The 15,402-nt window shown below is 35.6% G+C and overlaps 1 protein-coding gene across 5 annotated transcripts in view; it reads right to left on the bottom strand.

Annotated features, from left to right (window-relative positions):
* The window catches only part of LOC143343936 (CCR4-NOT transcription complex subunit 6-like), a 253,776-nt gene that overhangs the window by 99,874 nt on the left and 138,500 nt on the right, over positions 1-15,402 (bottom strand). Inside the window, exon 1 of one of the 5 annotated variants that reach the window (XM_076769396.1) lies at positions 7,949-8,042. The exons of the other annotated variants lie outside the window; for them this stretch is intronic. The gene's annotated coding sequence lies outside the window, so the exon portion shown is untranslated. Of the gene's footprint in view, positions 1-7,948; positions 8,043-15,402 lie in introns of those variants that run through there. 5 annotated transcript variants of the gene reach the window in all.

Consider the following 15,402-nt stretch of genomic DNA (forward strand, 5'->3'; position numbering starts at 1 on the left):
TATGTTCGAATTAAATGAAGAGAGAAATGGTCACGAAATGTCTTGAAATTGCATGTGAAACGGGGTCGAAAGAATTTGATCAGGATAGTCGCATAATTCGACGTTTAAAGTCGGCGGGAAGCGTGGTTTCCAGATGGGCGGGAACCTTGCTTCATGGTCCGAGCTCTGCTCAGCATAATTACTATTTATTGCGCATGGTTTCGCAATTGTACCGAGTCGGCTGTAATCTTGGAAGTTTGTACGGTGTTCTGGCGACTGGTCGAGTGTCTTTGCCTACTTTTTCTGGCGCTGGTAGCACGATTATCCGCCGTCATAGCGTCTAACAGCGCGAGAAGTCGCCGTTAGGAACAGGACTCGACGGAAGAGTATACTTAAATATACTTCTGTCTGTCGTGAGACACGCCGTCACGATCCGTTAACTACAAATTGAATCAGAGTTTGACGGAGTCGTGGGCGGATTTTTACAATTAAAAGGCGATAGGAAACAACGTACAGATACAGAAATTTCCTATAAAGATGATGGAAACATTCGCGTACTCCTAATGTAAGCGGTGGGGATCGTGGAACTTTTATCGAGGTAAAAATCCAGGCTTTTATCGAGGTGCTACTGTACAAGGAACGGTTCGATGGCTCTGGTCGTGCAACTTACGGCACTGTAGTAGGTTTACCAGTAGTTGCATTCCGGCGCGTATCTAAGTGTTCAGTGAAAGTTTCCCGTTTGCATGGACGACCATGTTTACAAGAGTGTGCATACAGACATACTTACAGTTGCTTCACCGGAGTTCTCTCGCCTGACAACACGCCGATACATTATTTCGCAAGAAGTTGGGGCTCGATTTTCCGTTTTAAAAAATACGCCGATGGATTTTAATTTAGATTCAGATTTAATTTAGTGAATCCAAAATTTTCATTCGTTATTCCAGAATAAAATTTACCTAATTCTGAACTCTATGATTTTTGCATTTGAGAAAAACAGTCGTTACTTTAAAGATTTTACAAATCTCATTCCCTACGACAATGTATAGGTGTACGTAGTTTAAAGTATTTTTATTTTTACCAATTATTATATTTGAAAGTAGACTTTTAAGGAACCGTACAATTTGGTCAGAATTTATATTCGGGATTAATTTGATCGTCGTTAAAGACACCGTGAGCCGATCTGTTATAAGCACGGAAATCGAATCGATTTAATTACGTCACTGCAGAATGAACCAATTAACACGAGAATAATTTCAATACTCGAAGTCATTAGCCCCGCCGGCCATGTGCAAATGTCGACGTCCACGTGATACACGTGTACTATGTAATCGTTTGCACGATATCGATTATGGCGCGCGGAAACGAATCAACGTTATCAGCCGACTTTATTCCGATCTGTTGTCGACGAATAAAATTATGTCCGACGACTCGTACACTAACTATCAGAAGTTAAGGAGCATTGCAGTCTGGAATTTTTAAAAAATTTTTTTGTTCCATTTTTTTTTTTGAGTACATAACTGACATCGGAATGATATGAAAAAATTCACGCACATGGCTAAAAGATAAACAAAGAAAATGGTGAAAGGGTCGTCTCAAAATATCTTATAGTTTGTTTGAAAAAAAATTCCCAATGTGACTTAATTGTCCAACCCTGAAAGTAGAAGACCCACTTAAATAGAATTAACTTCCACAATTTTTATTTGTTTGTAATGAAGAAATTCACGCACATGGCCAAAAGATAAACAAAAAAAATGGTGAAATAGTCGTCTCAAGATACCTTGTAGTTTTTTTGAAAAAAATTCCCAAAGATGACTACCAATCATGGTTAGCTTGAAGTTTAAATTCCACATCGCGTCGAAGAAACTGATTCACGAAGTTTATCATCGTCAATCGGCATCAATTGCAGTTTATTCCCGCGTGTGTTAGCCGATAAATCGATAGCGACGATGGACGGTAGTCCAGATGGATCGATACCGATGCTCTTTTAGTAACGAAGATGTATCTTTAATCGTTTCTCACGATCGTCTCGTTCCAACCATTATACTGATTAATTACTACCGATGCAAAAAGCGTGTCGGGCCGACTTCTACCGCTTCTCAGATTCGCGTTGCATTTCAATACAAATGCATCACAATTTTACATGGATATTGAACTTGCTCGATCGATACAATTTAATGCAATACATAGTTTATCAAAGAACATTTTGGAATTTAGTTTGTGGAAAAGCATCGTCTCGTCTATTTTATGTTTACCACGGGAGGTATAACAAATAAATTTTCTGACCGTCACACGTCGAGAGTTTTGTGTTGATTAATTCGCCCAGCGAAGACGAAACAGTTGGAAAAGCACGATTGTGCGAGCTGCTAGCGTAAAGGAACACCGTGCAACAAGTGTGACTGCTTCATCACTCTCGGCGTGCGTGGGTAGGCGTGAGAAACTGTGTGCGGCTAGATCAAGATGAAACGGGTCAACGAGAGAGAAATACAGAGAGAGTAAACGTTCGAAAGGTTGCATTTCTGAGATTTTCTTGAGTTCGCCGTGACCTGGAGACGAGAAGTCAGGTCTCAGCAAACAAAGGAAAGGGGACAGTTACGCCTACGCGATGCACCGTCGCAGTTCCATTTCTAAATTCTACTTTTCTACATCAATATAATTAATACTTCAAATTTTGATCCAGTTCAACTGCAACGTGCAATAACAAACAATCATCGATGAGAAAATTTTTCCCCTATCAGTGTACATCACATCTCTTCGAATAATAAAACTTTGTTCTCAGAACATCTTCGATACAACGATAAATAACTGTATAAATAGCATACGCGATATATTTTATAAACATAAATATACGAAGCGTACGCACTGGGCAAAAAATAGAAAATAAAAGATTTTTAGAATCCCCCAAAAGAAAAATATTGCTGTGACTGTATAAAAATATATGCACTCGTGTAAACGATCCATTAATTATAATAGTTGCTACGCATGGAGAAGGGAGAATTCTTAAAATCGAATTTTATTTCGAGTCGATAGTGTGGTTTGTTCTTAAGATACAACGAATTTTGTTTCGAAAAACGAAGCGTTTCATTAATAAGCGCGGGATGCTCGAGGAAATACTACGACCCCCTTTAATTCTACGAAATGCGTACGCACTCGTAGTAATAGTAATTTCGTGGAAATACTACGCGTCATTGGCCACCGTACAGGTCACGTGGTTGGGTTAGGTCAGCAAGGACGCGGGAGCGAGAGATCCGACACGACAGACGAAGACAGGGACACTGGAATTCGAAAAAATTATGCCTGCCTTTCGACGACGATATCTCCAAAATGGAAAGTAAGGTCGACATAAAACAAAAACCATTTAAAGGAGAAGCTTTTCTGCCTCCAACGGTGATACGATTATGGATAAAGAATAAGTAGCATTGGAATTACGCGTGTGCAAAGTTTTGGTACTTTTAACTAGTTAACTGTCTGACGAGTATACTCGTCATGGAAGAAGTGTAAAATTTTGTGTTATAACGAGTATATTCGTCATGGAAAAAGTGTAAAATTTTGTGATATGACGAGTATATTCGTCATGAGTAATACGTAGTGACAATTTGCAGTTTAAATTGCAATTTTAGCGAAGACTAAAATATATTCATAAACTTCAAGATGTTTGAAATATTTTGAGGCCCGTCGAAATAAAAGTTTATAAATAATTAATATAAAAAATACCGCATATAGAATGAATTATTTTTCGTAAATGTATTGTTGTTTTTTATTAGTTGTCAAAGAAGCAATTACGGATTCATATATTGGTGTTCAACTTGCGAAGTTCTATTATGCATTGTACCATGCTTTGCTCAATACCATTCTCTAACAGTAAATTAAAGTAAGAAATTGATTTTTCATGTTGTTTTTCGTTCATATGCAAAATATATATGTTAATTTAAGTAAATAAATAAATGTAAGTAATGAAATAAAAAAATAAAAGTCATTTTATTATAACCTAATTTTATATTACGCATACTCTGTGTTTGACAAGTATATTCGTCATTGCTAAATTTGTGCGACGCAATTGAGACATGCATTTTCCAAAGAGATCGAAACAGTTAACTGGTTAATACGCGTTATTGGAGACTGTTGTAACACGGACAGAGAAAAATAGTGGAATTTAACACTAAACCTACCGGCACTTCATGTATACCCATTCCTACCATGACCAGTCAAATGACCAATCTTTCTTTTTCTCTTTTACGAGGAAACGTACTTCTAATTTTTACATTATATGTATAGAAATTTGTGTTTTGATGTTTATTCGTAAGATGTTCTTTTCTTTTATGTGAAAAAATTTTTTAATATTCATCGGATAGAAGATAAAACGCCCTTGAAAACGAATTTTGTTCCAAGTCGATACCGTAGTTAGTTCTAGAGAAAACGACTATTTAAGAAAAACTGCTGGCTAATAATTACGCAACCATCCTGTATTTAAATTCATTTTCAATTAAATAAATAATTTATGATTCAGTTTTATCGTACACTAGTCGTACGATCAGTAGGAATTGCTGAAACTTCTTTGGGTATGTAGCGTCAAAGTAAATTTCAAAATAAACATAGAAGATAGCAAAAATTATAGTAGGTGATATGGTCATTAGGTAGAGGATGAAATATCCTTTAAAACGAGCGTTCATAGAGTCCAAGTTTTATGATTGATTTAATAGTTGAGTCGACACTATATACATTTTGTATGAAACAATGAAAAATTTAATATTAAAATGACTATTCTACATCCAGGATTTAGAAACGATCATTTAGACTTCTTTGGGCGCATAGAGTCGAAGCAGATTTTTAAATAAACGCAAAAGACAGCATAAATAATAATAGTTGATGTACCCATCGGATAGGGGATGAAAACCCCTTTAAAATGAAATTTGTTTCAAGTCGATAGCATAGTTACTTCCGGAGATATGACAATTTTTGTTTCATGTTGAGCGTCAAAGTAAATATCAAAATAAACATAGAAGATAGCATAAATTATACTAGTTTTCATATTCATTGGATAGAGGATGAAACGCCCTTTAAAACGAGCGTTCGAACAAGTCGATAGCTTTATTAGTTCCTGAGATATAGCGATTTTAGTTTCAAGTCGATGCGGTGGCTAGTTTCGGAGATACGAGGATCCGAAGCGTTTGTTTACGTTTCATTCGGATCAATGGACTCGCGCGCGTGACAATAGTAAACAGTGCGTAGTAAATTCTTGGAAATACTACGACTTCCTGGTCACGTGACTCTCTCGACTCACGCGCGACAAAGAGGTACGACACGACGCGACAGACGGAGACAGAGATAGTCGAATTAAGAAAAATACACTTTTACATAAATTACGATATCTCGAAAACGGAAAGTCGGATCGACAAAAACCAAAAGTCATTTTAAAGGGGAGGCTTTGCCGCTTCCAACAGTGGCTCAATTATTAATAAAACACTAGTAGTTTCGGAATTGCACGCATCTAAAGTTTTTAGTATTTTTAACACGCGTTTACAGCCTTTTCTAAGGCGGAGAGCGGAATTTTAAAAATTACCTTTTACATAAATTACGATATCTCGAAAACGAAAAGTCGGATCGACAAAAACCAAAAACCATTTCAAAGGGGAGGTTTTGCCGCTTCTAACAGTGGCTCAATTATTAATAAAACACTAGTAATTTCGGAACTGCATGCGTCTGAAGTTTCAAAATTTTTAATACGCTTTGTTGGACTGTTTTAAGACAGTGCAAACTGAAGATTCTCTCCTTTCGTCTTTGTTATACATATAGTTCTTATTTACATCGGAAGTTAACCGGAATTTGGTACCAAATTTTGTCCAGTTTTTTACAAAAAAATAGAAATCATTAAACCGGTTAGATGACCGGTCGTGGTAGGCAAGTCAGACTACATACTTTTCTTAGAAAACAAACAATAAGAGTAGAAGTGAATGTTGTAAAATTCATTGTACGTATACTATAAGAAAAGTCGTCAAGTTAAATGACGCTAAAATAATATTGTGTGTTAGAAATTTCAACGAAATTTTAAAAACGGTCATTTGACCGGTCGCGGTAGGTTTAGTGTTAAAAAATTATGCTATTCTTTGCACAACGATATCTCCAGAATGGAAAGTCAGATCGATATAAAAGAAAAATCATTTCATAGGAGAAGCTTTTCCGCCTCCAACGGTGGTACGATTATAGATGAAAAACTAAATTTTATTACACGTTATTGGGATTGTTTATTAAAATATTGTAACGAGTAAATAAATTCAAGTAAAAAACGAGTAAAAATTCTATAAAATGATTCCGACCTTCCTGGCAGTGATTATTTCATGAAATTTTATTTGCTTTCATAGTCCGTTAGCCTCTATTTAACGAGACTAAGGCAATTACAATTGAATCGGCCAAACGAAGTGTCCGAAATTTAGATAATCGAACAAGTGTTTTGTATTCTGACTTTTCGGAATAACCATGAACTACACGATTTATTTAACTAATTCTTTTTTCGTTCTCTATGTTTTCAACCGAATTTTCAATTTGATCAAACGATCGACAAAAATGATTCTTCAACAATGTTAACGATAAACAGATCGATAAAATTCTTTGTTCTTTTAAAAGAATGAATGTTTTATTGTTAGTCTGGAAACTTTATTGTGTCAACCTGTATCGGAAATTACTAAATTAAGAATTAATCGATGTCAGTGTCAGACGATCAATTAATACAATACATTTATAACGGTTAATTTACATAAACTTGTTTTGAGAATCATTATCTGTCACTTGCATTTGTTTTGTAGATTGATGCTTAAACGCGCATATTATTTGACCCAATTCCATGTGTATCGATTATCATGTAACATTCTATATGTACAAATATTCGCATTAGTCATGACTGATATGACAAATAACATTCCACGTAGCGGATAGATGTTAATAATTAATCATTCTCCTTCTCTTTTTTTATTTTACTCAGTGTTAAAAGTCCAATAAATTGGAAAGGTTTTTAAGATCTATTTTAAAAACACGTAAATATAAAAAAAAACTGTCAAAATATTTCTTATCTTAATTTAAGCAATGTTATTAATGACGTACATTAACGAAATACAACAAAAAACGGTATAATCATTTTAAATTTCTGAATTATTATTTATTAACATTTAAATAACAGAATAAGTTATTCATTATTTCGAGGAACGAAAGTGTTCGAAAGATCGATAGAAAGCGAAATAATGGAGATCGCGAGGCCGAGAATAATTGAATCACTATACTCCGCATCCCTCAGAAACGAATGTAAGAAGATGATAATTGCAATTCCCGGAGCATGATCGATGTATAATCAAGCTGTTCTGCAGACCGTGACATTTGAGTTTACGAGTTTGATAAAAAATGGCTGATCATTTACGGTCACGCTGGCAAACTTTGGTCTCTTTCATACTCAAGATTAAATCTAAGAGCGTAGGCGCGATGGAACGAACGGATTATATCTTCGGTAATGTTTATGAGACTCGTGAAACGACTCTAAACGAACAGCAGATGCATTGTTGGTCGTCCGGTTCTAACAGCGAGTTTTAGGCCGACTGGATGCGACGAGACTTCATTAGATTTATTATAACTCCTATAATTTTTAATATTTTTCTATAGAAAAAATTGTGGATACTCTAGACACATAGAACCTAAAGTAGGAATTCAAACTGAATCAAAAAGAAAATTCTTTTTTCCAAGAAAAATTTTGAAGAAATCAACACTTCTTTTTATAAGGTCCTCACTAGATTCGTCGTAACTCATACAATATACAAGACTCACAAGGAAAATGGCATCCCCTAAGAAAAATTTCTAAGAAACTATTAAAAAATTGCAGTCTAGACTGAACTTCCTTAAGTCTCACGATTAATTAGAAACCTATCCTCCGACGTTCTTGAAGTTAACGAACGTTATAAATGGGTGCAGATTTGTATTAACGAAAGCTCACCGGTTACGAGCGCTCTTCATCGGGGCAGGAAGAAACAGAGATGCGTCCCAACGATCGAGAAAGCGTTAGTATAATAATTAAGCACCGGAGTTTTGATACCTAATCTAGTTCACGTCAATCCTTAGTGCATAGGATCGAAACGAGATATCCCCGCGAGTGCTTTGGCTTACGAATCCGTCAACTGACTCACTGCCAACCTGTTATCGGACGCGTGTACTTAATATTAATGCGTCTCGTTACGAAGAAACCAGTTTGATACCTGTTTTCATGAACGAATCGCGTTCCCTTATTGACCGAGTACAGAGGAGAGGAAGGAACGACGTGATGAATCGCTTTCAGATTAGCAAGTCTCATTCGACAGGTCATTTTTCATACGGTTCGCGGTCACGGAGTCGTTTCCAATCGTTTTTTCTACCTTGACCAGTACACATACACCTGTGAATGTCACAAACTCACCGATTCCTAAACGAACTTAACACTGCTACTACCAAAACGAAATGATTTTAATTTAAAAAAAATTTTCGTGACTTCCATTAAACAATTTAAATTATCAGTTCGGCTTTCATCCATTTTCAAATTTATATATGTACTTAGAAAAGAATATATCGAAGCGTCGATCACCAATTTTTATGAAATTTAAATACGATAGAGTCCACGAGGAATATTTTTGATAAATATATCGACATCACTGTTAAATTTAAAATTCTTGCAGACTTTTTCCAGATATGAAATTCATAGACATCTAATAGTAATTTTATTAGTTATCTTTTTTCAAAAAATAGTTTAATTAAAACATTGATTTTGGAAATTATAAATGTTTTATTTTCTTTCTTTGAATATCACTCCTGTTGTACTTCTTGATAATCGTGAAAGTCGTAACCTTTTTTTGTAAACAAATTGACTTTCAGCAAAATTGTTTCAATAATCAACTTTCTTGGTCGAAAGCAATTTTCTCGATAACATAATTATTCCATATCCAATAGTTTCACGAGGCATCGCATTTAAATTTTACCATAATTGGTGATTACATTTCCATTGCTCGAAAATCTTTGGAGGCAGTAAAAAATATCATCGAAGCACAGGATCGCATTGAAACGGTCTCTGAATAAATTTTCAACATTAGACCGACCATTTACGACCACTTTTTTCCCAGTGAAACACGATAATCGTCTCGCTTTTGAATTAACGAAGCGGCTGTCAAAGGGTGTTCCGGACAAAGCAGAACTTTTTACTCGCGAAACGTTCTATTTAAGCGAAAAGGAAGACGGAATATAGGAGGAGGAGGGATTCGCGGTAACATTAAAAGAATACTATGCCAAGAGAGATATCCGCAAAGTAGTATTCTGCGTAATCGACACTCTACCCTCCAGTACTTTTTCTGCCCCCTCCAGCTAGCTTTTCTTCCCTTTATGTCTCAGACCAGTACCATATACCCCACGGATCCACTTTAAATTCATCCGTTCGCGAAGTCGAAGATTCTCGGAGACACGACGAGCGTTACTGTACATTTCTTTTCTTCGACACCCCCCCCCCCCCCACACATCTCGTGTCTATCCGTGTTTCCACAGCTACTCTAAACACGTTCTTTTCAGTTTGAACCCATTTTGTTTGCCATTCTCATTTTTGCTAACCGTAGGTATTGAAATAGAAAGATACGACACCTATAAGAGAAGGTTTTGCGGTAAACCACGCTTTTTGATCGGTTTTCGCGCAATAGTAAACAATAACTTTGTGGGGATTACGATACCCGGTGTTTTCCATTTGACAAAAAACACCATCCTTTATTTTTATCAACCAAAAGTTTCTAAATTCAATTTTCAGATATTTTTTAACAATTCTCCAAATCTGATGCCTATTTACAATTACGGTGATTCTGATAAATTATTGTATGAAAATTACGTTTAAAATTACCGTACTAATTGGTCAGCTTCGTCTTCATTTGTCAGTGCCAACAGAGTAGTTAATAATTATTTGCCATCGGGGATCAGGAAGTGTTTCGAGCATGCAGAACTCGTTCCATTACAAAACCTAATTTATGAATTGATACGTCAAAAACGATCAATAATTTAATATAATTCGCGCGTAATAGTTAACCGAGGAAAATTGAATATGTTAATCGAGCCTTTTCACGTGAATAATATGCAATTCGACTAATGTGCGCGACAAGATGATGGAACAGAGCGACGATAATAACAAGGTGGAGCGTAACAAATTTTTTAGTTGCATTAATATGCAAAAGGTCGCTGATGTCTTTGCTATAGCATGTCTCGATTAAACGAACATCCTGGAGATTTTTTAAACGCGTATAACTTTTTTTTCGTAATTAAGTTATTCGTAGTAGCCTGTAATCATAGGCCTGAAGAACTGGGGACAAAAAGGGCAAAGCTACGACGTCGTATGAATCGTGGTAACGAATGCAAACGGATGACTCATGCAGTGTCATGGTGAGTGAGTGGGATGTACGGGCTCGAGTTGGGTTGAAAACCCGACCCGAACCCGGAGTATCGGGTTACGCCTCCAAATGTCACGGATTTACAAGGGCCATTGTTCGAGGCTGATTATAATTCTCGTTAATATTTCATGACATTCAAATAAGTTATGAAAACTGATAGGTAACTGCTTTGGACACAAGTTTTTATTATTATTGTGAATTTTAATTGAATTTGTTGAATACGTAATGAAGGATTATTTATATTTCAAATGTTGCATATTCCAGTTAAAAAAACTTATACATGTATAATAACTCATATCATATAATATTAACTTGAATTTTTTAACTGGTACATGCAACATTTGACATATTAACTTGAGTTTATATTAAATTATATGCATATAAAATAGAAAATTATTAATATGTCGAATGTTGCATGTTCTATTATATCATATAAAATAATACAAACTTGAGTTTTTTAACTGGAAAATGCAACATTTGACATATTAATAATTTTCTATCATAGCTCAAGTTTATATTTTATATTATATCTTGATAGAGGCGTGGATGAATGAAAAATTATTGTATCGTGCAATGCTTTCGACAGCAAATAAATTAGGATGATAAAGTTGTCTATAAATGTATAATGGAAAAAGACTGAGCTTGGAATGTTTGATTAATAAAAATTAGATTAAATTCGAATCGTGCTATCTTTTGGTAGCGCGAAAAATTTATGGGTCGTTGTTGGATGGTATAAGAGATATCTGGACGGAATCGGTAGTAAGAATCGAGTAGCGAATAGAAAATAGTGAGTGGCGCGTACTTCTAGATCTAGAAGGAGGTCGACCGCGCCGGTAGCCGATTAGGATTTATAATGTGGCTCGTGCGGACATACTTTAGAGTCTCCTCGTGTATTCCCAAGGCCTGAGAGACGGCACGGAGGGATTTGTAATTCCTATAAAGACACACCGTGTAAAATGTGTCTGTGACGTAACTCCCTTGCTTGTAACCTACAACCAATCTCCTTCGCTGTTCTAGCGGCGTATCCGTTGCTTACAGACTCGTTCCGCTGCAATTTTATTCCCTATTCCTGAAACTAGTAGCCCAATAAACGGCGAAACTATGGTAAATAATATAAATCCAAACGTTCGTAGAATCAATCAATTTATAATTAATTTCTATCCAGAAGATTAAATATTATTCATGCATAAGAAAAAATATACTGAAATTCCAAATGTGATGAAAATAAAGATTCAAAAATTGTAATACCAATAACAACTTTATATGAATTATAAATTAACTGAAAACTTTGGCATTTAATTTTTAAATATTAGAATAACCGTAATATATATTCTGAATTATTATCTTTAAGTACCGAAATAATCAAAATCTACGTGTTAAATTTTTGTTTTTATATGATTCGAACTGACTAATGATTTGAAAATAATAACTTAGAAATACTAAACTAATAAAGTAAATAAACAGAATTAAGTAGACTGATGAATTGGGAGCTGAAAATTGTTTGGAGAAGTACTAAAAATCTTTAAAATCGGGTTGTAAAATACTGAAATAATCAAAATCTACATGTTAAATTTTTGTTTTTATACGATTCCATGGAATGACTAATGATTTGAAAATAACAACTTAGAAATACTATATATAAACAAACACAATTAAGTAGACTGATGAATTGGGAGGTGAGAATCGTTTGGAGAAGTACTAAAATTTTTAAAATCGGGTTGTAAATTTTGAATAATTTCTAAAATGGCACCACAATTTACCATCGAGTAGGTTATCAATTTAGCGTGAAACGCCTACAACCTGGCGCGTGCTAATAGCCCAGACCTCTGTTACTAAATAGACACGCTGTGTGAATTTAATCTATGTAGGTATGTCTACGTCACTACTAGCCTAACTCTACGTATCTATATATATGTGGTGTAACGTACGCTTCAACAAGTCGTGTACCATGTACGCATGCTTGCAGGAGGTTGGGTTGGTCTACTAAGAGCCATAACTCCTTGAGGGGCAGGGAAACATGTTACCTAATCGTGCTTACGGTGCTTCCGTTAAAGACACTTCCGAAAATTAGATTTATCGCACAAACGGCATCGATTTTCCGTTCCAATTCAAATTTACAATTTTTACCCCTCCACTTTGTCACGTAACTAAAAAATCGTCAAATCCTCTCTATATTCCTCAAAAATCCTCTATATATTCTATTCTATAAACAACAATTATAGGATAATAATTATTTTCTTTTTTTAATTGTCAGTTAAAGAATTTCTTTTACAAATTTCAATAGATCGTGGTTTCTTTTATCCCTCATTCTATTCATTCTATAAACAAAAATTACAGGATAACAATTATTATTTTTTTGTAATACTCCGTTAAAAAGTTTCTTTCATAAATTTTACAAATATTCTTTTTCGTCTTTTACATTACGTTCGACCAAAGTATTGTTAGTTACAAGTTACTATAATTAGCCATCGAAATTTTTTTGAAAAACCATTACGAGGGAAATTTATTTCGAGACGCTCGAAACGATTCTACCGACGTAATTTACTTTTCTCTATTACGATCGGTTTACTCTGCTACTATTGGAACTTTCGATCCTTCTTGGCGAACCCAACTTGGAGAATGTTCGTTAGGCGATGTTCCGATTATTAATTTTAACGAAGCCCTGTTGTTTCAGCGTCGGTTTCGATGTCACGCGATATCCTCCCCCGAATCGCGGTTGGCGGAATATCGAAAACAATGGCTACCGTGTTGAGACATCGACGGGAACTGCGGCGGTCGCGCATGATGGCGGACATGCACCAGGGCGTGCATCGTTACGAGAGGTGCTCGTTGTTGGCTTGGATAAATTGGCGGATGTCTCGTTCGAAATGGCTCTCGTAGGTCCACGTCGCCGTGATATTCTCCCGCGGAGGTGATAACCAAGCACCGTTCGCTTCCGGCGCCAGAACCTGTTGGAAATACAACTGTGATCCGCTCGAAAGACGGAATATCTTGCTTAGGCGCCACATTTTTCTCGTTTCGATCTCCATTTCTTCTCCCTTTTTCGTTTCCTACCAATTGTTACTTTTCCATTCACACACACACACACACGCGTGTCTCACTTCGCGTCCCACTTTACTCGAGTCAGACTTTCCCCTATATTCCTGTCGTATCTTCAGTTTTCTCTGCGCACCCCAGGAGAAATCAAGCTTGCCCACGGGCCATTTCCACAGGGCGTGAGCGTTTGCTGGCGATTTTTGTTCCTCGGGTTTCTTTGACACCGCACTGTGTTATTCGACGCATCCGTGTTCTACAGTTTCTAACAGACGACGCCAGTAAACATTCTAATTAACCATTTTGTCTGTGCGCGTCCTTACACGTCCCTTTCGTACTTACGAAACTTGATCCGCAACTAAATTTAATGTTTCCATTTTTCGCTATTCTTAACAATTCTTCTCATCGGATTTACGAAACCCCTAATTTTACATCTTCAGATTTTATAATTAAATTTACACGACTCATAAATATTATTACGTTAAATTTCATTGATTTAATGATTCCATTCGAAACACAACATTTTTATAAATCATACTTCTGGATGTTTCCAAGGGTGGAGGAACTGAATCTTAAAATTCAAGTCAGTAAAAGTACCTTCATCGATATAAGTTACATACAGGGTGTTCGGCCGCCACTGGGAAAAATTTTAATAGGAGATTCTAGAGGCTAAAATAAGATGAAAATGAAGAATATCAACTTCTTGATTGAGGCTTCGTTAAAAAGTTATTAAAAAATTAAATTAAAAAGTTTCAAATTATTCTGGAAAAAATATTTTGAGTTGCGGAGGTCGATTACAATCATTTTCGGTGAATAGACATACCCCCGAAATCCTACGCATTCTCGAGAAAAAAATTCCTTACCAAAAATCTAATGTCTGATCATGAATGAATGATTCCCCTGAAATTTCATGTGTTTCAAATCGTTCTGGAAAAATTATTTTCGGTTGCAGGGGTCAATTGCAAGCATTTTTGGTCAACAGACATACCCCCGAAATCCTACTCAGTTACGAGAAAAAAATTCTTTACCAAAAATCTAATGTGAGGCCAGAAATGTTTTCCTGAAATTTCATACATATCTTTAAAACGTCATAACTTCTGAACGGATTGAAGGATTTTAATGTTTAAAAAAGCAATCAACGCGTATTTTAGTAGAGAATATGTAGAAATTCTAAAAATATTGGAAAAGTTGCTCCTTGATCCCGTAAGATGTGAAAAACTTCATAAAAGTGGTCCAACATTCCAACGGCCATAACTCCTACAATGGTGAATATATTTGAATGAAATTTTTTTCTGAAGTAGAGCTCATGGGTACCTACAAAAAAGTATTAGGCAACTTTTCTATAGGACGTCAAACAAAATTACTAAAAATGAAAAACGAATTTTTAAGGAAAATCGACAGGGGGTAGGTGCCTAAATTTTTTGGTGAAAAAAAATTTTTTCAAATCGTTCTAAAAAAATTATTTTTAGCAAGGGGGTCAATTACAATCATTTTTGGTGAATAGACATACCCCCGAAATCCTGCGCTTTTGCGACAAAAAAATTCAGTACGGCGGAAGTTCAAACGTTAATAACTTTTTAATGAAGCCTCCATCAACAAATTAGTATTCTTGATTTACGTCTTATTTTGGCCTCTAGAATCTCTTATTAAAATTTTTCCTAGGGTGGCCGAACACCCTGTATATTTATTACTATTGGACTATCATAATACTCAACCATCACAACACTATTCTTCATTTTAATTACACAGAGAGATTATACCAATACTCGATCCGTATTTTCTGACGGCTACTTGCATACTGAGCCACATAGAATGAAAACACGGTTAAGAGGAACATTTCGGGACATCAATATTAACTGAATTACCGATCACCAAAACTGACATGAAAAGACTTCTATCGCTAACATCGCAAACATCGCTGGAAAACCCACCAAAATATATCAACCTCAATGACATGGAATTCAAACCA

This window comes from Colletes latitarsis, chromosome 1 (genome assembly GCF_051014445.1).
Source record: "Colletes latitarsis isolate SP2378_abdomen chromosome 1, iyColLati1, whole genome shotgun sequence".
NCBI lineage: Eukaryota > Metazoa > Arthropoda > Insecta > Hymenoptera > Colletidae > Colletes > Colletes latitarsis.